This window comes from Lissotriton helveticus, chromosome 4_1 (assembly GCF_964261635.1).
Source record: "Lissotriton helveticus chromosome 4_1, aLisHel1.1, whole genome shotgun sequence".
Lineage (NCBI taxonomy): Eukaryota > Metazoa > Chordata > Amphibia > Caudata > Salamandridae > Lissotriton > Lissotriton helveticus.
This window is the reverse complement of record NC_136063.1, coordinates 667834413-667857017: the sequence shown is the minus strand read 5'-3', so window position 1 is coordinate 667857017 and position 22605 is coordinate 667834413. Positions and strand designations below refer to the sequence as shown.

The following is a 22605-nucleotide window of genomic DNA, read 5'->3' as shown; positions in this document are numbered from 1 at the left end:
GTAACAACACATTCATCCGAATGTTGCACTATTCACACCAGACCAGCAATGCCACTAATTGTTGGGTGTGTGGTCGACTCCCCCCTTTCCAGACACCGAAGGGAGTTCTGCCACTCTTTCCATATCCGTTTTCACATAATGGTTCGTGTGGAGCATGGTCCACGTTAACGTCATCCTCCACTGATATGTCCCTTCTGAATCGAACATGTTTCCCAGACAAGCAAGGTCTTTCCCATAGAACAGGGTTAGATCTAGAAAATTAAGTATATGATTTAGGTAATTATTCCTCGAATTTCATGGTCCTGAATGTTCAGTCCGATACTACTCCAGATTTGCCTGCTATTTCAGTACTACCAGTCAAAGGCGAATTATGTGTCAGAAAGAATGGTTCCGCACATGTAGGACATAGTGATTGTACTACTGTGGTCGAGTATAGTGACAGTGGGAAATCTATTTTCAAAGCCTCACGTCATTCTTATTTTGTTTGTGGTCAGACCGCATATGTTCGTCTGCCCCCCGATTGGGATGGAACATGTTACATTGCCTTCCTACTGCCACCAGTTTTTCTAGCCCCATCCGATTATCACAGAAATACACATCTAGTACACGTCAGACCTAGAAGGGAGACCGAGTCCCCAATTATCGATCAAACTGAAACTGCTCTAGAACAATATCAAGACTTCAATAAAGGTTTCTTTTTCTTTATAGGCCCTGTCCAGAATAGTAAGTTAATACGTAGGTTAACCAGAACCCTTGAAGCAGTAGTGAATGAGACTACTTCCGCTCTAGGTAACTTAACCGAAGAGCAATCTGCTATGAGATTTGTTGTGCTCCAAAATCGTCTCGTTCTTGACGTCATACTGGCCGATAGAGGAGGAGCTTGTAGAGTCATCGGATCTAGTTGCTGCATTTTCATTCCTAATAACGCGCCGTCTGTTTATTCAGCTATAACCAGACTTCATAAAATTGCCCATCAGTTACACCAGAATCCAGGCACCTGGACGCGGTCCGGTTGGCTCTGGAGTATCATATCTGCCTGGGGATGGAAAGTATTGTCATTCCTAGGTATAGCAGTAATGATTATATTCAGTTGCTGCCTCTGTTTACAATGTGGCCCTGCGATTTGCGGCATGTGTGCTACCTCTTGTATTCCTAGTCCTAAATCCCGTTCCAAGACAATTCGAGACGAGCAAATGATGCTATATGAACAGATAGATGGTATCATGAATATTGATGTTTCCTGATGGAAACGTAGGGCACAAGGAGGGAATGTGGAAAAGTAAATTTTGCCATGTTATATGTGCCTACGTGTTCCCCATCCTATGTTATATGTGCATGATCGATATGCATGTATCCCCTTATGATCGATTAAAGACGCAATTATAGTTGTGTCCAACTCTAGTATGCCAGTTTCCAGTTCTCGTGAAAGCAACGAGTATTAGGCCTATGTTGCCACATTTTACAGTGTGCACGTTAATTCATTGAATTGTCCCCGTTTCTAGGCCTCAAAAGGGCCCGGACACCAGATTCAAGTTCCAGTCTCCTGAACCCTCTCCGAGGAGCGATGCAGCCCCCACCTGCATCCCTGACCCTTCACTTACTTCCTGCCGCGCAGTGCCCGGCCCGGCCTGGCTCTGCCTGCCTGTCTGCCAAGAGTATGTTATGCTTCTAGTTATCAGTCCAGCCCTCCTTCTCTGCATTCCTAAGCTACTGAATCGCATCAATAGTTCCAGCTATGGTCTAGCCTTTCTGTCTCCATGTAAGAAAAATACTGTATTAATATTCATAGAATATTCCTAGCACACGCAATACATGTAGAATAATCCATGCACCAGCCTTAGTGTCAAGTAGCCTTTGCCCTGATAACTTTTGGATTCTATCAACATGTACTCCAAACACCAGATACCAGATATGATATAGGTACATGTCGTCCTGACACCGCAGACTTTAGTCTTCTCTTCTAGTGCAGAAGTCATAGCCCCAGTTCTTCCTGGTAACACGTCATTGCCCGTTTGCGCGCACCACTAGGTTAAAGGTCCCAGCTGCTCAGGTAGCCCCCTCCATGTTTCCGCCCCATTTATGACACTTCTGTGACGTTTCATACCACATGTCTATGTATACGCCCTATACACGCCTTCCTGTTACACCATTTTACTCTTATCTTTCGCGACTGCTACGCGTTACGCCTACTGCTACGCCTACTGTATTGAATGTAATGTAATTGTTTTAGTATATATACTGTGTACTGTTACTGAAAGCTACCCTATGCCCCTTTTTACCCCATTCCCTGGCAGCTGCCATCCTTCTATTTCTGTGCAGGCTATCCCGTTCCTGTCCCTTCCCTTATGCATGATTAAAGCCTGTCAGACTCAAGATACCTCGAATCCTGTCTCTTATTTATTGAGCTATCTGTTTTATTCCTTGTATTCAAAAATAGTACCGGTAATTAATTATTTATTTACCACAAATGAACACCTGAAGTGCTCCTGTAAATAATAGTAAGCCGAGAGTATTAAATGAGTAACACTAATTCATAGCAAAATCTTTCTGACTTGGGCCCAATACGACAGTTAAGGGTTTATTTAGAAGTAGTCCTCTAGGACTTCTTCACATATTTTTAAATGCAATTCAGAATTGTATGGGCTCAGATATGGCTCTACAAGTGTCCTTTCTTTCACTGCTGAGCGTAAATAGTTCTCAACAAAAGTAGTCCTATGTTTTGGAGGTAGATTTGAGAGTAGCGAAGAAAAGAGGGTGGATAATGCGGAATGAATACTATAAAGGGAGAGAAAGGAAAAATAAATGAAGGGTAATATAAGGGATATTCAAATAATTGAAGGGCACACTGAGGGACATTCAAATACACAGAAACACCTTCAAAATGGTAAATGCATTTCACCAACTTTCCACAAACACCTACTTCCATAGTGCTACAACTTAAACATACACAGATCTACGATAGCGAAGCATAGGAGTGAGCCACATACAACACAAGGCCCCTAGCAGGAGTTAGAAAGTAATAACATAGAAATCAGTGGAAGCAGAGAATAAAACTGGCATCACAAACGACAACACCTAAAACCATAACAAATACAAGGCATAATAGTTATGTAACTTTAAATCCTGAAAGCACCCATATGCCTCACAATACTAAAATGAATAAAAAATAAACTGGCATAACAAGAAACTGATCTTTGCAGAATGAACACACATAAACTGACTGAAATGTTGCTTTGTGTGTTTTACGTCCACGTCCTCTATCACTCACAGGCAAATTGTGCATGTCAGCAGCAAAGAGGAGGGGGCATTGCAGGGCTCCTTGGATTGTGGATGCGTGAGGGGCGCTTTTCATTTCAGCTCTTCACAACTCCAAAGTTTAAAGCACTGCAGCATTTTCAAAGACAGAAAGCTCATTTTTTCTTCTGGTGAAACACACCTTTCGTGAACTTGCATGTATGAAAGATCTGATCGTTTTTCTGTTAACTTAGGGGCCGACTGATACAAGTGAAAGAGGCTAATTCTACTGAAATGCAGACAGGGCATCAGTTGGTGTTCTTGAGCTTGTCATCTCGTAATATTCGAACAATGGCGTTGTAGGATAAATCACAGTTGCATGTACGCGGTACACTAGAAAATGATACTGGTTTAGGACGACCCTGGGAAGAAAATCCGGGAGGTAAGAGTATGTACATACATTTAAGTATTCATCTGTTTTAAGGTGTCTGTGCCGCTATGCCGCTTCGGAGCGCTGCGCGGAGTTAAAGAGAAATTTTACATTCTGCGTTCGATAAGCAGAAAGCACAGTTACAGTCTTTAACAAAGATTGACTGCTTCGATTAACTTCTCCGCTCATTCCTGCAGGTGAAGAGATTTTACAGTCACATATTGAAGCACCATCTTCCTCCAAAAGATGCACATAGAATTCCAAGATAATCACATGCATGGAACTGTATATTCCGCTAAAAGCAGCAACGACACAAATAAATATTGATGTTTCCTGGCAGAGCTCAGCGCCCGGTCACTGCACTCAACATATTCTGACACATTTGAAACTAACGAGTCACATCTTCCCCCAGAGGAAAACTTTTTAAAACTAAAAGCACACAACTCAGCTTTTCACTGTGCCCAAAATATGTACGATCAGTCTTCAGAATTGGAACAGGAGTCAATGGAGTGTTAGTAGAAGGGGGGTTTAGACTGTTGCATAGACACCTTTCTAAAGAAAGTCAATCTCTGCAGACGTTAAGTTGTCACAGATGCTTCTTTTTCTTTTGAGACACTCAGCTTTACCTTACATTTGTCCTTATAGCGGCAATGCAGAGAATCTGATGCACGTTACAGGGCAAGGCCAACCCTTGCCATGACTGTCCTTAGATCTAGGCGCTATGAGAAAGAGATCAGCTTGTTAGATGAATGGCATTACCAGTGAACAATTAGCAAACACCTTGTAGCCTGTGAGTCGAACCTGAAGGGCAATAGCACTGGGCAGTAATCAATGCAAATGCATTACCCCCTCGTAAGTCGTCCTTGCCACATGAATAACGAAGTGAGCTTCAGCTCCACATCAGAACCCTCTGAGTACTCGGAGTAATGGAGAATACCGGTAAGTAACCGGAACATTATGCTTGACTGCCCTTAGAGTCTGACACTGAGAGAGCTGTCTGGGAGTTGAAGCTAAAAGGTATTAACTATGGACATGTAGTTAAGCATGTTGAGGCACAAACCATTTTACTTCCAGGATAACTGTCAATGATTTAGTGGGCAGACAAAGATACATTTATCCTTCTTCCCCATATGCAAAAGAACAGGGAGCCTGCTAACTAGAGCTGCTGACTTTGGAACAGGGAGAACCAGCTTTGAAAGCCAGCCTCAGCGCAACGTCCTGAGATTGTGGGCAAATCTTTAATTTCCCTGTGCTAAAAGGGGGAAAAACCTGTGTAAGTATAGTCTTGTAGAACTATAAAGCGCACTGATCCCATTGGGACAGGTTCACAATAGAAAGACCTTCAAAAAATCAAGACAGTAGTCGATGCTCCTGAATGGTTACAAACAAAAACCTAAAATCATGAGTTTAAATTTGTGCATTAAAATATTTTCATTTGAAAAATGAACACGACAACACCTTAAAAAAGACCATACTCTTAAGTCACTACTTCACAGCAAGTATAGTTGACCTGTTTTTTCCTGTCCCCAGTCTTGCTCTAACCGATATAGCACCGACAATTATTCTTCCACAGTCAGCGACAGGGCATAAGGTGAAAAATAACATCTGATCCCAGGATCTGAATAAGGGACAGGCATATTAGCTGCACTGAGTAGATATGGAAATCCTATTGGATAATTCAATGTATTTCGTTGGGCAGATTAAATTATGGTGAACGGCAATAAACAGTCAAGATCCACGTAACCGGATATGTGTTTACGATTGATATAATTATTTGTTGTGAATATGGCTTGTATGTATCAACTCCGTAGTTTAGTAATTCTTAGCGTTTTTGATTGGTTACCTATAATAGGACATTGCGACTTCATTTTTGATTGGGTAGGACGGGTCCGGAAACGGAAAGAAACAGTGGAAACACTGAAATCCTTCAGGATTTTTCAACGTATTTGAACTGGCTGATAACATCAAGTAAACTGAAATAAACAGTCAACATCCACGTTACCGGATATATGTGTAAGATGGATTGATTTAGTTTTGTTAATATGGCTGGTCGGCATTTACTCCGAAGACCAGTATTTCTCGGTGACTTAGTATGGTAAACCGGAAAGGATATCAATACTCATTCTGATTGGTGAGGACGATGCCGGAAACGGAAATAAAACAGTAGAGATCCATGTAACCGGATATGTAGATATGCATGACATCTATTTCCCTTATTTTGAGTAGCGGACGTAAGTGAGAACTATCTTTTGAGCTTTTAACAGATTATGCAGGGCGGACCGGGTAGGAGACTCAAGCTGGCGGGAATTCCGTTTAAGAAATGAGACAGGAGGGCTGCTTTGATTGGCTAGCATTGGGTTTAAATGGTGACGGGTGAAATTGAGCATTTGCACGCTGTGGATGGAAGACGCCAGACGTTGCCTGCCGAGACTCCCCATGTCACGAAACTACTGATATTGTTACCAGGTAAAATGGAGGGTGTAGAGGCGAGGGTCTCTTAGTAGAATTAGATGGTGGTTCTTTAAGTTGAATGTTTAAGAATCTAGAGTCCAGACATGATCTTCTAAATACTATTTTTGTATATTTTGTGTTTATCTCTGTTTAGGGACGGCACTTGTGGAATACTTTGATATAAGGTGAGGTGCAGTATTAATATGTTGCAGTAGGGTTTTAGAGCTGGTATTTACAAAAACAGATAGATGTCTTGCATATTTATTTAGATAACTGCTCAGCCTTCTCTTCCAATAATGACCAGTTGTTGATCCTCGAGTAGAATAACTCTTAGTATTCATAAGTTTAGTGTTAGGCTTTCTTCAACTAACTGATCAGCCCCTTTTTTTTTATAAATGCCTCCCCTTAATTTCACAGTGACTACAAAGACTAAGCATTATTATCTGGGAAAGATAAAGAAGGGGAATTTCGGGCTAAGATTGGGCCAGTAGATAAATTTTCTTGAGGTAAGAAACTCATTTCTGAATAAACATTGCAATAATAAGGTGCTCAGTAAATTTGGGTTTTGATGCTTTATGTTTCCTTGGTATTTTTGTAAGGACCTATCAGAGAATATATGGTTGGGGTACACATGTAGTTGTTTAGAAATAGTATCATTCAGATATAAATTATTTTGAAGATTATAGGTGTGTACTCTACTTTTTAGTTATGTCTAAATATGGACTGTTACATTAGGATTTGGAATGTTCATGTATTAAAACCCAAGGATTAGAGCTGTATTCCAATGCTATTTATTTTATCATTAGGATATTACTACAGTGGGAAACATAATTGTGGAATTCAGAATCAAGATCTTTTGTACATTCTCACAGGAGGTAGGCCTCGCACTTTTTCTTTTAATTGTCAAATCCTTTTTAGTTATTGAGTTGATGGGAGTGTATACATTACGTTTTGTTAATATAACAGAAATGTTTTTAATTGATATTCTTGGATTCTGAGTAGATTGTCAAATAGGCAGGTGTCCTGAAAATGTAAAATTGTTGACAAAAAAAAAAAAAAAAAAAATTTGTTGTTTAGTTAATTGTGGTAGGATTATGTACCTAAAATACCTGTGATTAATTCTTTTTTATGTTATTTTCTTGATAATTACAGCCATGATGATGTCCACCTTTGGACGAAACGCGTCGGCTGTACTGACAATGTATTGATTCGTGATTGAATGAAGATGTATCATTGATTGAACATTATCATCTCTGTTGAACAAAGACTGAATAAAGAACATTTGTTGGAATTCACTTTTGTGAACCTTGTAATTTCACCTGAACACTGTCGCTCCCTCAATCTCTTTTGAATTCAAGTTTGGACTTTACTGGATCGTTTCGGTGGATCCATTTGAGGTATTGAGCAGACATCATCTGGAAACTATTTTGACGAGCACTAATTGTATGAATTTGGTTTTTGTCGGTGCCCAATTTTGTACCCTCACCGTTTTCTCATTTGTGTATTGATTATTAGGGTCTGAGCACGACATTAACATTGGTGAATTTTGATTGAATATTGATTATTGTGACTGTTTAAGGATGGAAGATGATAGGGAAAAAATGGCAGCAGAGATGTTTCAAATGAGTAAGGGTATCACCCCAATTTCTAAGACTAAGACACCTGTCAATAGCTTGAGGGACAAATTTTTGAAATTAGAAAGGCTTAAGAAAGCGGAACTTTCGAAATGGTGGGATGGGGTAACTTTGCAGAATTATTTGGATTTAAGAAGGATTCCTAGAGGTCTTCGAATATTAATTTTTCCGACATTCGATGACTTAGATACTGATCTGCTCAAAGATTGGGAGGAAAACCTTTACAACTCATCTTTCACTATGATTAATATCTTGATTAAAAATGCTAACAGAAAAGTGGATAAATTGAAACAGGAAATTCTAGAATTAGAATCAGAAATTAAAGCTATGAATCTCCCAGAACTCACAGACAAAAATTATGCCATTTTAAAGGATGTTATCAACAAATTTCAATTACAGATTAAATATAAGAAAATGAATAAAATCAGAAGAGATGAAAGAGATTATGCTCAGGGCAGGATCTTTACCTTCTCTAGAGGATATGATGAAATAGCTAGACCAAAGGGTTCAGCCAAAGTGACTGTTCAGAGTGATTTGAGCTCTGTTAACTACAGTAGCTCTAGTGTATCATCTATTGAAGAACTAGCAGGAGGGGGTGGAGCTACTGCTAACCCCACAACTAATTCGTCTTTTTTGGACGAGATTACCCGTATAAAGAAAGGCAAAAGAAAGGACCTCACGGCAACAGGAAACACATGAGGTACAAGGATGGGGACAAGAAGTCAGGACATGCTAAGGAAATAGTTGAGCAGACAACAGTTATTGAAACAGGGGAACTTCAAGTCATCAATTTGTCTGAGAGAAATCTGAATACTGATGAGCTATCTGTACTGAAAAAAGGTCTTTCCTTTTGTCCTATGTATAAGTGTAATTATACTGATGTGGAAATAGATTTATTTCATTTTTCCAGAAAATTGAAATTGAAAACTTACTTTGATGAACAAGAAAGACCTATGAATGTCAATCCTCAACTGAATAAAGAGTGTGCCATGTCAATCAATGATTTACGTAGTACTTGTCTACTATTGTCCATTACTGAGGGGGATGATTTGAGGGAGGAGGATGTAGCAGAATCTTTGAATATCACTACAGATTATAGTTGCTCAAGTGGTTTAAAAAATAAATCTAAATTTGTTCCGCATGGTGGACAATTTTTTGCTATTGATTTGTATATCAATAAAACTTTAGAGGAACTATATAACATTCAGGATCGGGAATCCAGGAGAAAGGGTAAAATTCATGATAATTTGTCACCAGGTGAGAGAGCTGCTCTAAGGAGCTTGAGGAGTGATAAAAAGATCATTATACAATCTTCTGATAAGGGAGGCAATGTAGTAATTATGAATAGATCTGATTACAGTAATGAAATTAAACGTCAACTGCAAGATTCCTCTTGTTATCATAAACTTACTTCTAATCCCATCCCTCAGGCATCCTCATGCATTAATGATAGACTTTACAACTGGAAGGAGGTTGGGATGTTGGATGAAGCTGAATTCAAATATCTATATGTCACCAAACCAACTTTTCCTTACATTTATATTTTACCCAAATTGCATAAGTCCAAAATCAATCCGCCTGGCAGACCAATAGTGGCTGGCATGGGCAGTATTACTGAACACATGTCTGAGTTTGTAGACATGTTTTTGAAGCCATTGGTACTGAACCTGCCCGCTTACATTAGAGATACCATGGACGTTCTCAATAAGTTGGAGGACGTAGTTTGTGAAGACGGGTACATCCTAGTCACTATGGATGTAGTAGGGTTATATACCTGTATTCAGACTGATGTGGGATTAGTGGCACTGAAATACTTTTTGGGAAGCAGAAATGTTAGTCTAAGGGAACATTCAGATATGTTGTTGGAAATGGCTAAATTGATATTGGAGAACAATTACTTTTTGTTCGAGGACGTCTGGTATCACCAGACGACTGGGACAGCTATGGGTTCCAGGTTTGCTCCCTCTTACGCCAACCTTTTTATGGGTTGGTTTGAGAGGGAGCATGCCTGGGGCAGACAAGCAGGCAAATGGCATGACAGCATTTTATTTTGGACTCGTTTTATTGACGACATCCTCATGATTTGGAGGGGAACGGTTGAAGAACTTCATCAATATTTGTGTCACTTAAATGATAACAAGTTCAATGTAAAGTTAACATTAGAATACAGTTACTCCCGTATCATGTTTCTGGATGTTGAATTATTCATTGAAGGTGATAAAATCAAGAGTACTTTGTATAGAAAACCCATTGCTACGAATTCTATTTTAAGATTTGATAGTCATCATGCGAAATCTGTCACTAGAGGTATCCCCTATGGTGAGATGGTTAGGATCCGTCGAAATTGTAGCAGGGAGGGGGATTTCCACAGAGAACTCAATTCATTACTAGACAGACTTACTGAAAGAGGATATCCACAATCTGACCTCATTAAAGCTAAAGAAAGAATCTATAAACGAGACAGGAAATCTACTTTGATCCCTAAGAAAAGAATTGGTAACACTAGAGGACAGGTAGCCTTTGTTACTAAGTATTGTGCACAAAAGGGTGCTCTATTTAAGGCACTTAGTAAACACTGGGATATTTTGAAGGGAGTTCCAGCATTATCTAATGTGATTGGGGATCGTCCTGAGGTCATTTTTAAAAGATGTCCCACTATTAAGGAATTGATTGGCAGAAATTATTTGGAACCAATGATAGACAAAGATCCAGATTGGTTTTCGAAACGTCCATCTGGCTTCTATGTGTGTGGTTCATGTAATGTCTGTGACTATGGATGTAACAAATTGAAGAAATTTTGTTATAATACTAATCAGGTTTATACCATCAAGGAATTCATCAATTGCAACAGTGAGAGTGTTGTCTATGTTATCAAGTGTGATTGCAATATGGTGTATATTGGTAGCACTAAGAGGAAACTCAAGGTCAGGATTCAGGAACACATAAGATCAATTCATAACAAGGATGAGAAGTCACCTATTTATCAGCATATCAGGGTTTGCCATCCCCTTAAGACTAGGATTAGTTTCCATGGAATAGAAAAGGTTTCACCATGGAAAAGGGGAGGCGATATGATCCTTCGGTTGAGACAAATTGAGGCAAGATGGATAGCGCGATGTAGATTGGTTAAACGGGGGCTAAATACGGAAAATGAATTTCATCACTTCTTATAATTATGTGTTTGACCCTCTGTATAAGTGTTCGTAGTGATACAACACTCTTTCTTGTAGCAATTGCAGTTGTATTATTGTTCTGACGTGATTGTATACTCTGAGTTATTGTTGGAAGGGAAGGTATATTCAAGTATGGATATATTTTGATATGCTATGGAGTGATATTTATTATAATAATGATTGGTACTAGGAGTTGAGCTACTATTTATTAAATATGGAAATTTAATCAAGTATTATTAAGAATCAGGTACGGTAATTTGCCCGCTTTAAAGGATTAGGATTTTTGTCCATTCATAGCTCTCTGTTGTGAAACAGTTATACATTGCAGGATGGTACACGGGTGTGTCTTTCATAATCGTCGTAATGATTTGACAGAGTATGGGTGGTACTGTAGTATTTTAGATAGTTTAGGGCAGAGTTATTGAGTAGATATGGAAATCCTATTGGATAATTCAATGTATTTTGTTGGGCAGATTAAATTATGGTGAACGGTAATAAACAGTCAAGATCCACGTAACCGGATATGTGTTTACGATTGATATAATTATTTGTTGTGAATATGGCTTGTATGTATCAACTCCGTAGTTTAGTAATTCTTAGCGTTTTTGATTGGTTACCTATAATAGGACATTGCGACTTCATTTTTGATTGGGTAGGACGGGTCCGGAAACGGAAAGAAACAGTGGAAACACTGAAATCCTTCAGGATTTTTCAACGTATTTGAACTGGCTGATAACATCAAGTAAACTGAAATAAACAGTCAACATCCACGTTACCGGATATATGTGTAAGATGGATTGATTTAGTTTTGTTAATATGGCTGGTCGGCATTTACTCCGAAGACCAGTATTTCTCGGTGACTTAGTATGGTAAACCGGAAAGGATATCAATACTCATTCTGATTGGTGAGGACGATGCCGGAAACGGAAATAAAACAGTAGAGATCCATGTAACCGGATATGTAGATATGCATGACATCTATTTCCCTTATTTTGAGTAGTGGACGTAAGTGAGAACTATCTTTTGAGCTTTTAACAGATTATGCAGGGCGGACCGGGTAGGAGACTCAAGCTGGCGGGAATTCCGTTTAAGAAATGAGACAGGAGGGCTGCTTTGATTGGCTAGCATTGGGTTTAAATGGTGACGGGTGAAATTGAGCATTTGCACGCTGTGGATGGAAGACGCCAGACGTTGCCTGCCGAGACTCCCCATGTCACGAAACTACTGATATTGTTACCAGGTAAAATGGAGGGTGTAGAGGCGAGGGTCTCTTAGTAGAATTAGATGGTGGTTCTTTAAGTTGAATGTTTAAGAATCTAGAGTCCAGACATGATCTTCTAAATACTATTTTTGTATATTTTGTGTTTATCTCTGTTTAGGGACGGCACTTGTGGAATACTTTGATATAAGGTGAGGTGCAGTATTAATATGTTGCAGTAGGGTTTTAGAGCTGGTATTTACAAAAACAGATAGATGTCTTGCATATTTATTTAGATAACTGCTCAGCCTTCTCTTCCAATAATGACCAGTTGTTGATCCTCGAGTAGAATAACTCTTAGTATTCATAAGTTTAGTGTTAGGCTTTCTTCAACTAACTGATCAGCCCCTTTTTTTTATAAATGCCTCCCCTTAATTTCACAGTGACTACAAAGACTAAGCATTATTATCTGGGAAAGATAAAGAAGGGGAATTTCGGGCTAAGATTGGGCCAGTAGATACATTTTCTTGAGGTAAGAAACTCATTTCTGAATAAACATTGCAATAATAAGGTGCTCAGTAAATTTGGGTTTTGATGCTTTATGTTTCCTTGGTATTTTTGTAAGGACCTATCAGAGAATATATGGTTGGGGTACACATGTAGTTGTTTAGAAATAGTATCATTCAGATATAAATTATTTTGAAGATTATAGGTGTGTACTCTACTTTTTAGTTATGTCTAAATATGGACTGTTACATTAGGATTTGGAATGTTCATGTATTAAAACCCAAGGATTAGAGCTGTATTCCAATGCTATTTATTTTATCATTAGGATATTACTACAGTGGGAAACATAATTGTGGAATTCAGAATCAAGATCTTTTGTATATTCTCACAGGAGGTAGGCCTCACACTTTTTCTTTTAATTGTCAAATCCTTTTTAGTTATTGAGTTGATGGGAGTGTATACATTACGTTTTGTTAATATAACAGAAATGTTTTTAATTGATATTCTTGGATTCTGAGTAGATTGTCAAATAGGCAGGTGTCCTGAAAATGTAAAATTGTTGACAAAAAAAAAAAAAAAAAAAAATATTTTTTGTTGTTTAGTTAATTGTGGTAGGATTATGTACCTAAAATACCTGTGATTAATTCTTTTTTATGTTATTTTCTTGATAATTACAGCCCTGATGATGTCCACCTTTGGACGAAACGCGTCGGCTGTACTGACAATGTATTGATTCGTGATTGAATGAAGATGTATCATTGATTGAACATTATCATCTCTGTTGAACAAAGACTGAATAAAGAACATTTGTTGGAATTCACTTTTGTGAACCTTGTAATTTCACCTGAACACTGTCGCTCCCTCAATCTCTTTTGAATTCAAGTTTGGACTTTACTGGATCGTTTCGGTGGATCCATTTGAGGTATTGAGCAGACATCATCTGGAAACTATTTTGACGAGCACTAATTGTATGAATTTGGTTTTTGTCGGTGCCCAATTTTGTACCCTCACCGTTTTCTCATTTGTGTATTAGCTGCACTGTCTGCCTTGGCAGTGACAGATATCATAGCAATGTTGTGCACTACAAGTGCCACAATCACTAGGAATTTATTGAAAAACCAACCAACCCAGCTCACCGTCAAGCAACAGGCACCATCTGATTAGATTGATTGAATCTACTATTATAAAACCAGCAAGCACACAATAGCATCGTTTTCTAAAAGACCTGCTTTAGGTGACATGCACCTCAGAGAATTTTGGGACGTTTTTTTGTTACGGCTTACAAGAACATTTACATACCATGTGCAGAGATTATGGGGCCGATTACGATGAGAGCTGGAAAGCAAGTTAGAGGCTTACCGACAGTCATAGATGGTTTAAATTCGGACCCACTGATTATGATACAGTCGGTCGGAATTGAAACCTGCCAGCCATTCCGTCAGGCTCCCAACGGGTTCCAGGAGCCCGTCTGCTAATCGGAGACCAGCTTGTAATCCAAATGGAAGGCGTTTCCGCCTTCTGGATTGCGATGCACAGTTTCAGACAGGGTTACCATGCCGGCCTTTCCGACATGGAAACCCTGACGAAAAGTGTGTTTGGGGGCCCTTAACAGGGCCCACTTTGTATTTGGCACCAGATTGGGGGGTGAGGAGGTGCCCCCTTGGTGCAGGGATGAACACAGGTTCCCATTACTCTACAGGACCTTGTATTACCACCAGTTTATGGCCATAAGACGAGCTCCCATAGAGGAATAGGAATAAGCGACTACACCGTGTGCAGACGCATTGTAATTAGGCGGTCGAGACTGCCGATGGGGGGTTAGTCGGTCCCGTTTCCACAACGGTGACACCAGTCCACCCTACATTGAAATAAGCCCCTTTATGACGTGCATCTAAGTGTAGAGCAAAGAAAACACATGTTGTTTATTATATACAAAGAAACACATTTTATCCTCATATTGTATCATACATTCTGGCGGGAGGAATGAATTGTGCTTTTCACCTTAATGACAAAGGCATTTTCTCAAATATATATCTATCCCTTCATAGTAACAAATGGAGACAAAAAATAGCTCATTGGCAGAATAAAAAGCAACAACAAAGCTAAACCTATAGGTGAAACACCTGCCGCACTCACCTTACTCATGCATCTCCTACCTTGGTGAAGTCTGTCTCAGAAGCTAGGTGGAGATGCTTGTGTCAACTAGTTAGTTGGCTTGAAAGCTGTGTGAGTGGTGGCGAGGTGGGTGTGGTGGGGTGCGGGATACAATATCCTTAATGAAAAATGGCATTAATATCCTTTGCATAAAGGTGCCCCCGGGTGACCTTCTAGGTTTTTAGGTGCCAATCTGACTATTCCTGGAATCATGATACCCGTAATTGACATATGTAGGTGTTTTGGACAAGAGAGTGACTGATGCACAACAGTAGCTCTTGCACAATGGTTCATATATTCGACTTAATGTGGACACCCTTGTCATAAGTATGACTACCTCTGTGACAATGTTGGTGGAGCTCTTTGTCATATACTGAAACCCATGGAATGTTAAGAAAGATGATAATCAGTAGGTATAAAACAGTGAATATGTCTATGCACGACAGTGATATCTGTGAGTGCCCTATATGTAAAATGAAAATTCTGCATTTCATATTTTTAGTACTTGCCATTATCAAGTTTCAGACAAATACATTGAATTTCCTATATTTTAAGGCTGGTATTTGAGGTATAATGCTAAATTAGGGAGCATGCAGCAAAGTCAGAGAGGCTACAAAATCACAGCTTCTGCACAAAACTGAAGACCCACTAAGCCCGCAATCACATTCTAAAGAGCGTTATCTGCTTTGATCTCACAAACTAATCTCAGCACTCCATGCATAGATGGGGTCACAGTCCATTTATTCAAGGGCACATAGGAAGAGCTTTTTTTGCAAATTACTTTGCCTCCATTCGATGAATCTTCCCAGAAGCTTCCAAATACAAAGTTCAACCACCTCACCACCGTCCTGGAAAGTTTTGAGTTGATCCATCAAGCAGTTACATTTAAATTGTATAGTTGCGCTGTTTTTAAAATCATATATTACATTACTGATGAAATATAATATCAGCTGCAGAGCAAATTATACTTATGTCATTACATATGGTTGGTGAACTTTCAGTTTTTTTACTTGTAAAATGTTTTTTTATTATTAGAAGACCTTCATATATAATTCCACTTATACCTTTCTTGTTTTCAGTGAATATAAAGTCACAGTGCTGCAACATGCTGGTTACACCACTCTGATGAATCTGTGCTGGTTCACGGGTGCAACATTCGTGTTCAATCTATCTAGGCACACTGACTTTGTTTTGAAAAAATGTTACCGCACTCCAGGATTGCTGTGACAATATACACGTTTAATCCAGATGATTACGAGTTTTGGTACCCCAGCTTTTCTCCAATAAATATGCTCCCAAGACATATATACAATGTGCATAAACATCAATACCATACTACGCATGTTTGGATGTTAATATCACAAATACTCATATGTATACAGTTTTCAGCCCCTTGCATAAACAATGTAATACAGTGCATACATTTCTATGAGTTCCTTCAAATAATTATATTGTATGATTATAAAAACAGTGTTTGTTAAAAAAAGAGTTTAGATGTAATTTGAGACAGAATGCTATTTGACCAAAAAATGTTACAGTAAGCTACAGAATATTACAAATATAAAGAAAACTAATTTCAATTTTCATACTGACTCGCATAAGTGCAATGTGCCTAATCAGAAATCTAAGTGCTAATATGGAAGAAGTGATTCTGTGCAATGTATATTTACAAATAGATGGTGATCCATCTATTATTCCATACCTTCATGTCAAAGTCCTCTTTATAAAATCAGTGACATTAATTACCAAGAATCATGTAATTCTGGTAATATAATAGGGGCAAACAAAAGAATATATGACAGATGTCTACTGTAGTCAGCTGCATGCCTACTACGCAAATACAAAACCTTGAATGCAAACAATGTAGTGGTTGATGAAGAACAGAGGATAACACACATATGGCAACTTATATCACTAATCATGCATCACAAATATTCACATTTTACAAAATACAGACTTGTCATCCATGTCTACATTCGGATATTTAGAATCGAGTTCCAAAATATATCTGCTCCCAAACTGTCTAAGGCTTTCTCTTGATTCTTACTCTCTCTGTACGTTGGACCCCAAAACATTGCAAAAGATCAGGATTTTGATTGTGTTCTTTGCCAAAGTATCTTCCTCCAGGGTAAGCATTAAAAAGGTTTCTGATAGCTATTTGTGCCCCAAAATCATTTTACAAACAGGAAAGTTGGTACTTCCTACATACAGGAAGTTGAATGGTCATTTGATCACATGTCCACAATAGTATCTAGTGTATGTTCTATGTATCTGTAGCTCCTTGTATTTACCAGTGGGTCGCTTAAAGAACTTAGTTTTTTGTAAATCTGCAGTCCTTGTGACTACTCCATTTGTAATACCCATTTTTCGAACTTAGCCAACAGATGTCATCTTTAAAATACAAATATCTCAATTATAATGTGTCTTTAATGATTTAGCTTTATGATAAGTGACATTGGGATGGGTCTTTATCTCAGGTCCCAAAATGAAATCGGCTTTAATTAGATGGTAAAGTTTTCAAAACATTTGGTTTATTTCTTTGCTAACTTTATTGTAAGGACAGTTGCAATTTTCATTTTAATCTCTTAATAAGTTTCAATCTTCAAAGTCATTCCATAGAATGTAACTATATTCATTACGTCTTCAGCATCTCTCAGTTTGATAGTGCCTGTCATCATTCCTTTTGCCAGAGGATATTATAGGCAAATGTAAATTTTATGATCTTGCGTGCATAAAAAATAATTGTTTCTGAAATCTAGCTATCTATGAAATATAACTTTAGCAGAGCAATAGATCAAACCCATATACAAAAGAGAGTTCTAATTACTTCAAAACAAATACCAAATTTTGTAAACTGTAGATTCACTATAAACTGATCTATGTTTATACTCTCCTTTACCCAATAATTTTCTTCCCACAAATTTCATAAAGATTATTCTCTTGCAAAAATAATGAATCCCAACTGTACACTCTAACTGAGCCTAAATGCCATTCTTCCTTAATTCATCATCACCCTATTGTCAATCAAGAAGTGAAAACAGTTTCACATTATCACACTGTTATCAATCAAGATGGGCAAACAGTTCCCCATCTTTATTAATCCATAGGGAATTCTGATCTAGAGGCAAATGGTATATCTAGATTCCCATTGACGTAACAGTTTTGCCCTTTCTCCTCTTCCAACCTCATAAAATGGCCATTCAATAAAAATGCATTGATTGCCAATTTTCTCACTATATTTCATGTAATGTTTTGAAGTGGCATAAGATGATTTTCTACTGCTCTGATGTGCTCCAAGATTTTGTCTCTAACGGGGCTGGTAATACTTCCAACATATTGAGTCCGCAAATAGATACCAAAATAGAGACCACAAAAGGTGTCTCACATATAATTTTATGGTGGGACTCTGCTTCAGACTGACCTGGGTGTTTTGCTGCCGAACACGCTGACTTCCGGTGACTTGGCCTCCCTGTGTCCCTGGAGGGATTGACCGCCTCCGCCGCTCGATTACTTCTTGCAGCACCCGCTTCGCGGGTGCCGCTGCGCGGCGTGAGGCGTGGGGTCGAGGCTCAAGGAGGACTCCCCTGCGTGAGTGAGGAGGAGGGAGTTCCGTGAGGCTGAGGCGAGCGCGCGCCGCAGGGACTCAGAAGACCAGGAGTCCCTGAGCTGCACAGGTGTGCTCGGCCACGCCCCCAGCAGGACACACCCCCCGGCCGACCAGTCAATTAAAGGAGGAAGCTTGCTAACTCGCAGTGGGACTCTGCTTCAGACTGACCTGGGTGTTTTGCTGCCGAACACGCTGACTTCCTGTGACTTGGCCTCCCTGTGTCCCTGGAGGGATTGACCGCCTCCGCCGCTCGATTACTTCTTGCGATTCAGAAAAGGGGGTGGTGATGAACAGAGTGTCTGAATTAAGCAGACCACTCTTACCCAGTCCAAAGATCAGGGCTTGATCCATCACCGATATTTATCTCACTGCCCCATCCCAGCTCAGAACCTGGCTATATGCAAATTAGTCTGTCCCTGGCCCAGTGCATCATGGGAACAGGGCAGACCAAACTACCAAGCCAATTCTTCACCAGAAAGGAGACAAGCTACCGGGGACCGGTTTCTGGCATTTCAGCCTCTTCGGCCCGGCTTGCTTGAATCCTGATGGAGCAGTGAGAAAGGGACTCATGTCTGAGTATACCCTGCCACACCTATAGTGGCCAAAAACGGTGTTGGATCTAGCCCTGATCTCTTGACTGGGTGAGAGTACTCTGCTTAATTCAGAGACTCTGTCCATCACCACCCCTTGTTGTAAACGATTACTTCATGCAGCACCCGCTTCGCGGGTGCTGCTGCGCGGCGTGGGGTCGAGGCTCAAGGAGGACTGCCCTGCGTGAGTGAGGAGGAGGGAGTTCCGTGAGGCTGAGGCTGAGGCGAGCGCGCGCCGCAGGGACTCAGAAGACCAGGAGTCTCTGCGCTGCACAGGTGTGCTCGGCCGCGCCCCCAGCAGGACACACCCCCCGGCCGCAACGCCTCTCTGAAAACCAGCAGCCTGACGCTCAGCGGGACGCGAGCGGGACGCCGAGCGAAGCCCGAGCAAAGGGCGGGCAGTCTGTGGCAGTCAGGGGCTGTCAAGGCTGGGCTGGGCCCCGTCTCTTACATTCGGCTCCGGGCCCTGGTGGGTTGTGTTACATTGTCCAAAGGCATTCCTTTCTATCATGTCAACCCGTTCTGGCAAACTACTTAGGTCTGAGGGTGAAAGGGGTGGTGCGGTTGGGAGCCCAGTGATTGGAACTATGGACCGCTTCATTACGAGAGTGGCGGCGGTCATTGACAATGAGATCGCCATCTCTGAACGGCGACTCTCTGAGGTCTATCTCCCCTCCAGATGCTCTTCTTTGGGGGCTGTAGCTCAAGTCTTATCACCTGCTAGCGAGAAAACTCATACTGTTCCCCCTGATGTCATGGAGGCTTCTGCAGATCTTCCCCAAATGGAAGAAACTGGTAGCAATATAGATAGGCTGGAACACCTACCTGCGTTCCTAGCTAGTGGTGTTGTGGAAGTCTGTGGCGCAGATACAGTACCTCCACCTGCGCCCCCGACCACAAGCCCTACTCAAATAATATTGCCAACTTCACCGGTTCAAAATATAGTAAACCTAGTTGGGGTGCAAGCAGTGCTTGACTCGAGTGGGCAAAACAAAAGGGCCAAAAACAAAAGGGCGGCATGCTCTAGTAAGGGTAGGCCGATGAAACAGGCTAGGTTATATAAACAACCGAGAAAAATTATTGAGCAGGGCACGAGGGAAGTAAGGGGGACGGTCCCAGCAGATAAGGTAATGGTGGAGGGGGGCTCTGTGGACGCTCCCATGGGTAGAAACAACTGCTCGCCCTCTACTAGTAGTGCAGCTAATGTTTCTTCAGCTTTCGAACAAAATATGATTGACAGGATTATGGAGAGGGTAAACACTCTCTTTGTGCCGTTGCTGACCCAGGTTAAGGGTTTGGGGACTCGAATAGACAAACTAGAGCAATCAACCCTTGACGGCTTCTTCTCACTCAAATCTATATTTAAACAGCATAAAAGAGCGAGTGAGAACCAGGCCATGGATCCATATGAGAGTGTGCCCCCAGTAGTCCCTGCGCAATCTCAGGCGGATTCTAATTATTCAATCAGGGCAAAGAAGGTAAATACTGGCAACATACAAGCACCTGTGCCTGTAATCCCTCCCCCAATAAAAGTAGGAATCCATCATAAGGGAACGGAAACATCTACTGAGATCGCCAAAGGCACACCTAAATCAACACTTCATCCACTGCCCTTGGTAACCAGTGGGATGGCAAAGGTTAGCCAAGCCTCCGGCATACAAGACAAAGGTAAGGGAACAGCAACAGAGAAGGCCATTAAAACTGCCCCTCATTCTGTAGCCCCGACTACAACTACAACGGTCCCCCGCAAATTCTCACGGCGGACTCCCCCAATAAATTTACCTCCAGACTGTCACCCCTTTGTTGGTGTCCTAATAAACGTTCCCCCACTTAAGGAAGACCAAGTGGAGAATCACCAGTCTCTCAAGAACAAGTGTATTCACTGGCTAAAATCAAATAAGCCAATCCCGAATGGTCTAGATGGGCTAATTCTTAGCGTCCGCAGAGTAGGGTGGATAGGCCAAGGAAAAAAAACACAGGAGGGGGATTGTGTAATTATAAACTTCCAAGATCCCAGATTGGTGAGTTCCATCTGTGGCCCTTTAAAAAATATGGATGAGGTAGGGGTTAAACTAGTGGAACTAACCTTTTTTTATCCTAGGACAATTGTAATGCAATCCCGGATAGGCCCTAGCACAATTGGCCCCGGCCAAAACTGGGACCCACGTGCGATTGGGGGTCTGGGTTATAACGGGCCGATTCCCCTGCGGGTGCCAAGGAGTTGTTGACTGGAGGAGGGTGATATGAGCGAGACTATAGTGCCCGGCAGGGCCACTGCCATTAGGAAGGGTTTAATGACAGTAATACCACCCCGAATACTGTCCCCGACGAGTACAGGCGACGTGGGAATGGTAGACTCTCTGCCCATCCCCTTGGACAGTAATTTGCCTGTTTCCCCTGTGAGGCCTATGGACAGGAGCGTTCTTGCGGTCTGCGACGCACCAGCTGTGACGGACCGGAACTTTAAGGTTTTCAGTTGGAATGTCGCAGGGATCACAAGAAAACTGGTCCTTCCAGACTGGAATGCTTTGGTTGACGATCACGCCATATGCATTTTCCAGGAGACCTGGACTTTGGTCCCAGCACACAGGTTGGGTTTCTCATCCTACTATGTGCCCGCCCAAATCTCAGATTCGGGGAGAGGACGCCCTTCGGGAGGTTTGCTTATATGCGTGGCAGCTTCCCTAGACTGTAGAATAGAAGACCTTCAGACAGGATGTCCAGATATCCAAAATATTATTTTAAGAGACTCTAGGGGTCGCACAATACTGAATATCTACAACGTATATGCCAGAGGGACTAAGGGCGGGAGGAAGTCGACTGTATTAGCTCTCCTAGAAAGCCACCTTAGTACAACTCCATATAAGTCGTGTACCCTGGTAGCGGGTGACATGAATTGTACGTTCGAGCCCTTGGGCTCGGATGTTGCCTCAGAGCAAGATGAGGAGGACGCGAAGATAGGGATCCCAACCTTGGAGATTCCTCCTATTAGGAGATGGTCACAGGTGGCGTTACACTGAATTCAATTTAAGGGCAGTGAATGGGAGGACGATTTCAGATAGGGGGGGGCACATACTTATAATAGACCAGGACATACTTCCAGAATTGAATATATTCTATTAGATATATGTCTCTGGAGCAAGGTGAGGGATATGGTTGTCGTACCCACGGTCGAAAGCGATCACAACCCGCTTTCCTTGACCATGGCTCAGTGGTGGTGTCATTCCATGAAGGGGACTAATAACCCCATAGCAACTCCCCCAGATGAGTCGGTAGTCTCACTATGTGGAAGGCGCCTAAAATGGGCTAAATTGGTCATGTCGGAAGAAAAAGTGGGAGAAATATCAGCCCTTTTAGATCATGCTTTGACAAACCTGGGGAACATGCCGGAAGGGGTGGGTAGGGCTTGCGAGGTCTTCGCCGCACTAACAGAGGCGTTGACTACTGTGTTTTCTATCCCCTCGAGTAAGCCAGGGAGGAAAGGAGGTGAAAAGAAAGCTGGCGGGTGGTATACACAACTGTGCAGGTTAAACAAATCTAGACTTGTTGAGGCAGTGAAATCCAAATCCCACCCTGACATATTGGAAGCAAGGAAGGTGTATAACAGATCCCTTAAAATTGCTAAGA

General features: G+C 41.1%; 1 protein-coding gene and 1 long non-coding RNA gene across 2 annotated transcripts in view; one reads left to right on the top strand and one right to left on the bottom strand.

Annotated features, from left to right (window-relative positions):
- OPRK1 (opioid receptor kappa 1) overlaps positions 1 to 22605 on the bottom strand; it is a 470749-nt gene that overhangs the window by 43904 nt on the left and 404240 nt on the right. The window lies entirely within an intron of this gene.
- Positions 6532 to 7392, top strand: LOC144827289 (uncharacterized). Its single transcript, XR_013610119.1, has 3 exons — positions 6532 to 6621; positions 6922 to 6990; positions 7268 to 7392. It is a non-coding gene; the product is annotated as an uncharacterized LOC144827289 (long non-coding RNA).